Source organism: Quercus robur, chromosome 5, assembly GCF_932294415.1.
Source record: "Quercus robur chromosome 5, dhQueRobu3.1, whole genome shotgun sequence".
NCBI lineage: Eukaryota > Viridiplantae > Streptophyta > Magnoliopsida > Fagales > Fagaceae > Quercus > Quercus robur.
The window spans coordinates 10,399,150-10,405,891 of NC_065538.1; the positions used below are offsets into that span (position 1 = coordinate 10,399,150).

General features: G+C 33.2%; 1 long non-coding RNA gene across 1 annotated transcript; it reads right to left on the reverse strand.

Annotated features, from left to right (window-relative positions):
- Positions 1-1,968: 1,968 nt before the first annotated feature.
- On the reverse strand, positions 1,969-4,201 carry LOC126725105 (uncharacterized). The gene is made up of 2 exons (XR_007655318.1): positions 3,808-4,201; positions 1,969-2,312 (listed from the first exon to the last, which is right to left on the reverse strand). It is a non-coding gene; the product is annotated as an uncharacterized LOC126725105 (long non-coding RNA).
- Between the last annotated feature and the right edge of the window lie 2,541 nt (positions 4,202-6,742).

Consider the following 6,742-nt stretch of genomic DNA (forward strand, 5'->3'; position numbering starts at 1 on the left):
GAAGCTCTAGCCTATAGAAGAGCTGTGCAATTTGCCGCTGAAATCGGACTCCATGAGGTGACTTTCGAAGGTGATGCAGCAGTAGTTATCAACGCCATCACAGCTGGTGCCACAGAACACTCCTCGTATGGCCATATTATTGGAGACATCCTTGCTCAAGCTGCCACTTTTTCTTCTTTTGATTTTGCTATGTTAATCGGTCTCGTAACAGAGTAGCTGATTCTCTGGCCAAACATGCTAAGTCAGGTTTAGGCTTGCAAGTTTGGTTGGAAGACTGCCCTCAGGACGTAGCCATTTTGGTCTTAGATGATATTTCCTGATTTTCTTTTTAAAGTTTAATAAAAGCCCAGCCCAACTTTGGGTCTGGTTTCTCAAAAAAAAAAAAAAAAAAATCTTATATATTTATGACTATGGTCACGCTATATCCCCATGACTAGGCATCAGATTCAGAAGAAATTAGTTTTGTGCTAATGTATATTCCCCATTATCTAGGTCGAGAAACACGATATGCTCGTGATGCCCTAGATAAAACTAGTTTTGATACCAATGAATAACCCCCATTGGCTGGGTATTAGTGTCAAAATATAATTATATTATCCAAAATCATATATATCAAATTAGAGTTCAAAAAAAAATATATATCTAATTCAAATACATACATATATATATATATATAATCATATATTCAGTATTCTAATATATTTGTGATAATTCTTTATTCTTTACTTTAAACTAGTGTTTAACCCGCGCAATGCACGGGATCATTTTACAGATTAATGAACTTTGCATCCAACATAAACTTAGTTATCATACTTCTACTACATATATTCAAACTTAAATAATGTAATATATTTAAGCATATAGTGTCCAATATCCCCTAAAAATTTTAAAAATTAGTTTCTTCAAGTCACATCATGTGTGTACTTCCTTGTTATGAGAGACTAAAAAAAGAATCTGACTTTAAGCAATTAAAACTTACATGACAATTTCAAATAGCAAATCTGCTATTCCTAGGAACCACAATAAATCACATCGAATTAAAACTTGCAACACAATTTCAAATACCAAATCTACCATTCCTAGGAACCACAATGAATTAAACCATGAGATTAGAGAAAATTTTACAACCAAAAAGTTTAAAAGAGAAAAATGGCTACAGTTTTATGAAACAGAAAGTCAAAAAAATATTAGTCAAATAATAATGCATAATTAATAGTACATTGGAATCTCAAATTCTAAAACCAAACCAATATATAACCCTTAAAAGGGACATTGAATCCAACTTTTTAATCACAAAAGGAAAAAGAAAAAGCTGTAGTGAATAATCAAGCCGCAACATATAAACAAAAAAAAAATTCCACCTACAACAAATAAAATGCATAATCAATAGTAGATGGGAATCTCAAATTCTAAAACCAAACCAATTCATAAGGCATAACCCATAAAAACGACATCGAATCTTAATCTTGGCCCTAAATTTCAATTGCAAAACAAAAAAAGAAAAAGAAAAAGCTCACAATCCCTAAAAAGCTGCAATGATATAGAGAAAATATGTTAAAAACAACCCTTATAGTGATAAACAAAACAAATATATTAGATTATACGCACACCCAAGTTATGGAATTTATAAAACTTTTCACCCATTATTATGTAATCATCTATTCATAAAACCCATTATTATGTAATCATCTATTCATAAAATAAATAAATAAAAGTAAATCATCTATAAGTACTCAAATCCAAAACACTAAGACATACACAATAAAAACAATCATACCGTGGATTATTCTTTTGAAAGTAATCAGTTTTTCTCTTATATTTCTCTATTGTGTAGTCATATATATTTTTTGTTTTATTTCAATAATCTATAGGAAGTAAATCTTATGATTCACAGTACTCAGTATTGTGGAATTGACTAATCTCTGTCTTATTTACACTAAATGTATCACTTTTTGAAACCACTCCATCTAAAATTTCATGCCCAATGTTGCTTGGTTTACTTTGCTGGGTGGTTTTATTTCCTTCCTCTGCGTTTGTAAATACAGGACTTCGAGTCCATTTCCTAATGTAACCTCTCTCAAGCCCATAGATATTAGAACCAAGTAGCCTAAAGATAGAACTATTTTTGTCAGTCCTACTCAAACTGTGGAAGCTTTCCCTCCAAAAAGTAGCTAATGTGGGGATTCTGCATCTAGGAACTTGCAAGATGGAAAAGCACATGGAACCTGTCCTCATCTTAACTCTAAGACTATAGAAGAGCAAGGTTCCTATACAGTTGTAGATTCCACATAACACAATCAATCAGCTTTGACCTGAGCAAGAAAAAAAAAAATTGATAAGAGAAAGATTGGAGGGAGGAAAAAAAAAGTTATCACAATGAACCAACTGCAAATTATCTACCACCTCAAGTATTAGTGCTGCATAATGAAATATTGCAGATACTTGATTTTTTTTAGTATTCTCCCCAAAAAAATTCCAAATCTTCATTAAGTAGAAGAGCCCAACAATGTGACATACATCATCCAAAATACGAAGCCTATCAAACTCTAAGATGCATACTATAAGCTAATTAATTATGTGTCTATTACCAGACCAAACCACCTTTCAAACCCAAGAAAAACCAGAATAAAAGGCTTCCAATCAGACAGACCAAGGGTACATACAAAAAATGTACATAACTCTATAGTGGAGGAGAAGTCACTAAGAAAGTCCTCACAAATTTCGTACACAATCATACATTAATCCCACTTCTATCTTAACAAAAAATACTCCAATGCTAAATAAAAAAATGATACCAAAAAAGTATAAAAATATACCTTAATATAAAAACATAACTTAATGCTTATTCCAGTAGCAAAAGCCTTAAAAAATGGACTCAATACCAGGGGAGAGGGGGAATACTATCAATGAAAGTTTAGACTTTATCCCTAGTAACATACCAACCCCTTTTATCAGTAACATTTTCAAACCAATCTTAGTCACATGATGTGATTTAGAATCATCCAAAAGTGGAGGTAATCCATAGCAGCAAAAGAAGGATTAATGGAAAAAATAAATAAATAAACCAGACTTGTTAATATGATTGACCCAACTTACAAAAGCCAGCAATCTTGAAGAAACAATCCAGCTTTATTTACAATGTAATTTTCCAGAAAAATTCATGGCAATATGTACAAAGAAGATGACATACAATAACTTAACAATACATTTAGTTTACTCTTCTTATAAAAAAAAAAAAAAAAAAAAAAAAAAAAAAAAAAAAAAAAAAAAAAAAAAAAAAAAAAAAAAACTTAATAATACAATGAAATTCATTAAAATTCATAGGGTAATGTAGTACGTCCATTTGTTTGTCTTGCTTGTAAGAGTATGTTATTTATAAAATACATTGAGACATTAGACTTCAAATTGTATTCTTCTTTGATGCAATCTGCTTAGTACCCTTTTGACGTTTTTGAAGCATAATTTCTATAAAATTGGCTAAGCCACAATCAAACTATCAAATATGCTGAAACTCTTAACGTTAATTAGGAATTTAAGAACAACAATAAAAGCCTCATGTCACCCCAATTCTTATTACCATTTACCAAAACCTCGAGTCCTTATGATTAGGGGAAAATACAAAACAAAAGGGATTGAACCCACATAGGGTAACATGAGAATCGTAGAGAGTAAATGGCAAAAAAGCAAAACCAACACAGAGCAATGCAACTAAACAGAAAAGCAGTGCAGAGCAACCCCAATGAAACCAAACGGCATACAGAGGTAGAGCAAGAGTAATAGCAAAATCGAAAACAAAAGCCAACACACCGTATCATCTACCCGACGCCGATATGATTCTGGCCAAAACCCATTAAGCAAATACAACATAGCGTCTCCCCAATGAAACTGTTTTAGTCCTTGAAACTTGATTCGTCTCAATCGCCAATTTGTCGGCATGCCAAAAATAGTGTATACCACCGATACTCAGACATTGTGAACGCCAACCTAAACCTTGTAAACGGTTTAAGAGGCAGAATCTTGGGAATGGAAAACAGGCGGTGGTTGGGGATGTTGGAGATGCAGAGGAAGGCTCTGAGGGGAGATTTATGAGGTTTTGAAGGGTTTATTTGAGATTTGGGGGATGAAGAAGAAGAAATAGAAGACAGATTGGAGGATTTTGGGCTGCGTTGTTTCAGATAAAATAAATAGAAGATGGGCATGAACAGTTTTGGGCTGCGTTCAGATTTTGTTTTTTGACGTGTGACTGTTTTTAAACAGTTTTTTTTTTTTTTTTTTTTTGGTAAAGAGTCCTCAAACAATGTGACATGCGAGCCTTTAAACTGTAGACGTGGCAGCATTTGAAGGGGTCTTTTCCTAACGTGGCAGCACCTCGTTAAAGGCTTCTGCTATTATATATAGTATTAGATTAGTAATACAATTGAAATAAAATTGTAACAATTATAAACAATTTTTAGTAGTTAAAATACAATAATATTAGCAAAATAAAACCAATTAGGATAAGGTTACTTACCTCAGCTAGCTCACCACAAAAGAATTTCTCCCTAACACTTCCTCAAAAATCCTTAGATATCATCTAAAACAATTTTTTAAGTACCATTTACTCAATAATCAAATAATTTAAAAAAACTTATAATGGTACCCAACCAAAAAAAAAAAACTAAAAATATCTAATAATTTCTCATTAATATCTCACACCAAAAATCCACTATATATATTTCCTTTACTTTCTACCAATAATAGTTCCTAGTGATAAGGCCTCTAGATTACATGTAGGGTCAAAGTCAATTTGTAAAGGACTATACGTGTGTTAGAGCAACCACATCAGCCCTTGTATAGTCTTTTAAAATAGAAAAAGATACCCATTTTACACATTTTGAGTAAAAAAAACACCTACATCAATGGGTGTAAAAATGTGTAAATATACATATTAGCTACAGTAAACGTGTATATTTACACGGTTACTGTAGCTCGTGTATCTATTATGCCAAGGGCCTTATAACTAAATTGGCACCTCCCCATATATAGTGCTTAGGGGTTTAGGGGAGAAAGGGTTCAACCTGTAGGATTAATATCATGTCGTAATTATCTATATATATATAATTGTTTATTTATTTTTGTTAATTTCCATTAATATTTTTTGGTTCTAGTACCATTTGCCTCCTTTATTATAGTCCTTAAGCTCCCATATGAGTACATTTTCTTTTTGTGGATTATCCCAAACCTAAATTATCCTCAGTCAGTTGTTTCAAATGGCAAGACCATCAAAACTTCCATGGGATAGGTTCTATTTTACAAGATGTTCAAAGAAACAGCAACATGTGTTGTTGAATGGAACAAACTTGATAAGATCAGAGCAAGAAAAGAGACCTTTACACAACACCTTGACTCGGTCCATTTACTGGTTTTTGATGAGAAAATAAATAAATAAATAAATAAATATATATATATATATATATATATATATACACACACCTTTCTTTCGTCCCATTTGTTGCTTCCATCAAGTGTATCAATCAAGGAAGTCAATACCGTACCGAAGGCTGTATCAGTTTGGTCAGTGGTACGATATATTTTGGATACCGGTCAATACTGGTATACCGTTTCGGTTTTACCGTTATTTTTTACTATTTTATACAATATACAAAGTTATATTTCTAATAACTCAATAGTTTATCACTTTGGCTAGGGGTGTCCATGAGTCGGTCTGGGTCGGGTTTGTGCCCAACCCGAGACCGACCCGATAGAATCGGGTTGAGAAAATCCTGACCCGCCGCCGACCGGCGAGGGAGTTGGATCGGTGCGGTCGGTTTTGCGCCGGAAACACGGTCGGTTCGATCAGAACCATCCACAGCGAAAAATCCAGCCAAAATAGTTGATTTCAGGCGAAAAAACGCCAAATCCGGCGGAGATCTAACCGGATTTGGTGAGATCTCACTAGATCTGGTGAGATTTCACTAGATTTGGATGAAATATCACTAGATCTACTTGATAAGTCGTTGAAATATGAAAGTTTGTTGCCAGAATCTGGAAATTTGAGGCCGAAATCTGGAAAATTGAGGCCAGAATCTGGAAAATATCGCCGAATTCTGGAAACTTCTGCCGGAATCTGGAAATTTTTTGATGGAAATCTTAGTACATCGGTCGGATCGGGTTTTTTTGGGTTTTGGGAAGGAAAACCGAGACCGACCTGCTGGAGTCGGTTTTTGGAACAAATGACCCACCGTCGACCGGTGACTTAATCGGGTTGGCCAGTTTTCGGGTCGGATCTGGTCGGAATCTTCGAGTGGGTCGGGTCGTCGGATTGGATGGACAGCCCTAACTTTGGCAACTTTTTATATTTTTTGGTGGAGTTAGAGCATTAGCAGCAATGAAGTTAAATAACTATATAGCTATTTTAGTTTCACCAAAACACAAAAAATGCATGTTATAATAGAGGAGCCATAGCTAAAATTTTTAAAATATTTATTTTAAAAATTATAATAAGTTACTAAAACAAACATTAATATTTTTTTTACTCATATCTCTTCAACCTTGTCAATATCTTTTTTTTAGCCCTCTTTTATTCCTTAACTCACTACTCTCTCTCCTTTAATAATTGATATATTAAAAGCTCATAAATATTTAAAGACTAACAGATAGAATTGTTAGATTGAAATACTTTTCGGACAAAAAAAAAAAAAATTGAACCTTTAAAAAAATTGAAATGATTTACGTTTACCAATAATTTTTTTTCTTGTTTGAA